Raw genomic sequence first — 2,500 nt, 5'->3', positions numbered from 1 at the left:
CCCCTGTGTTACCGAGACACACACGCTCCCCCTGTGTTACCGAGACACACACGCTCCCCTGTGTTACCGAGACACACACGCTCCCCTGTGTTACCGAGACACACACGCTCCCCCTGTGTTACCGAGACACACACGCTCCCCTGTGTTACCGAGACACACACGCTCCCCTGTGTTACTGAGACACACACGCTCCCCCTGTGTTACCGAGACACACACGCTCCCCCTGTGTTACCGAGACACACACGCTCCCCCTGTGTTACTGAGACACACACGCTCCCCCTGTGTTACCGAGACACACACGCTCCCCCTGTGTTACTGAGACACACACGCTCCCCCTGTGTTACTGAGACACACACGCTCCCCTGTGTTACCGAGACACACACGCTCCCCCTGTGTTACTGAGACATACACGCTCCCCCTGTGTTACTGGACACACACGCTCCCCCCTGTGTTACTGAGACATACGCGCTCCCTGTCTTACCGAGACACACACGCTCCCCCAGTGTTACCGAGACACACACGCTCCCCCTGTGTTACCGAGACACACACGCTCCCCCTGTGTTACCGAGACACACACGCTCCCCTGTGTTACCGAGACACACACGCTCCCCCTGTGTTACCGAGACACACACGCTCCCCCTTTGTTACCGAGACACACACGCTCCCCTGTGTTACCGAGACATACACGCTCCCCCTGTGTTACTGAGACACACACGCTCCCCCTGTGTTACTGAGACACACACGCTCCCCTGTGTTACTGAGACACACACGCTCCCCCTGTGTTACCGAGACACACACGCTCCCCCTGTGTTACCGAGACACACACGCTCCCCCTGTGTTACCGAGACACACACGCTCCCCCTGTGTTACTGAGACATACACGCTCCCCCTGTGTTACCGAGACACACACGCTCCCCCTGTGTTACCGAGACACACACGCTCCCCCTGTGTTACTGAGACATACACGCTCCCCCTGTGTTACTGACACACACGCTCCCCCTGTGTTACTGAGACATACGCGCTACTGTCTTACCGAGACACACACGCTCCCCCTGTGTTACCGAGACACACACGCTCCCCCTGTGTTACCGAGACACACACGCTCCCCCTGTGTTACCGAGACACACACGCTCCCCTGTGTTACCGAGACATACACGCTCCCCCTGTGTTACTGAGACACACACGCTCCCCCTGTGTTACTGACACACACGCTCCCCCTGTGTTACCGAGACACACACGCTCCCCTGTGTTACCGAGACACACGCGCTCCCCTGTGTTACCGAGACACACACGCTCCCCTGTGTTACCGAGACATACACGCTCCCCCTGTGTTACTGAGACACACACGCTCCCCCTGTGTTACCGAGACACACACGCTCCCCCTGTGTTACTGAGACATACACGCTCCCCCTGTGTTACTGAGACACACACGCTCCCCCCTGTGTTACTGACACACACGCTCCCCCTGTGTTACCGAGACACACACGCTCCCCTGTGTTACCGAGACACACACGCTCCCCTGTGTTACCGAGACACACACGCTCCCCTGTGTTACCGAGACACACACGCTCCCCTGTGTTACCGAGACACACACGCTCCCCTGTGTTACCGAGACACACACGCTCCCCTTGTGTTACTGAGACACACACGCTCCCCCTGTGTTACTGAGACATACGCGCTCCCCCTGTGTTACTGAGACACACACGCTCCCCCCGTGTTACCGAGACACACACGCTCCCATGTTACCGAGACACACACGCTCCCCCTGTGTTACCGAGACACACACGCTCCCCCTGTGTTACCGAGACACACACGCTCCCGTGTTACCGAGACACACACGCTCCCCTGTGTTACCGAGACACACACGCTCCCCTGTGTTACCGAGACACACACGCTCCCCCTGTGTTACCGAGACACACACGCTCCCCTGTGTTACCGAGACACACACGCTCCCCTGTGTTACCGAGACACACACGCTCCCCTTGTGTTACTGAGACACACACGCTCCCCTGTGTTACTGAGACATACGCGCTCCTGTGTTACTGAGACACACACGCTCCCCCCGTGTTACCGAGACACACACGCTCCCCCTGTGTTACTGAGACACACACGCTCCCCCTGTGTTACTGAGACACACACGCTCCCCCTGTGTTACTGAGACACACACGCTCCCCGTTACTGAGACACACACGCTCCCCGTGTTACCGAGACACACACGCTCCCGTGTTACCGAGACACACACACTCCCCCTGTGTTACTGAGACACACACGCTCCCCCTGTGTTACTGAGACACACACGCTCCCCCTGTGTTACCGAGACACACACGCTCCCCTGTGTTACCGAGACACACACGCTCCCGTGTTACCGAGACACACACGCTCCCGTGTTACCGAGACACACACGCTCCCCCTGTGTTACCGAGACACACACGCTCCCGTGTTTACCGAGACACACGCGCTACCGTGTTACCAAAACACACACGCTCCCCCTGTGTTACTG

General features: G+C 58.5%; 1 protein-coding gene across 1 annotated transcript in view; it reads right to left on the bottom strand.

The window, feature by feature from the left end:
- Positions 1-2,500, bottom strand: part of LOC113568427 (tetratricopeptide repeat protein 39B) — a 26,595-nt gene that overhangs the window by 10,161 nt on the left and 13,934 nt on the right. The window lies entirely within an intron of this gene.

Source organism: Electrophorus electricus, chromosome 22 (assembly GCF_013358815.1).
Source record: "Electrophorus electricus isolate fEleEle1 chromosome 22, fEleEle1.pri, whole genome shotgun sequence".
Classification (NCBI taxonomy): Eukaryota; Metazoa; Chordata; class Actinopteri; order Gymnotiformes; family Gymnotidae; genus Electrophorus; species Electrophorus electricus.
This window is presented reverse-complemented; position numbering and strand designations above follow the sequence as displayed.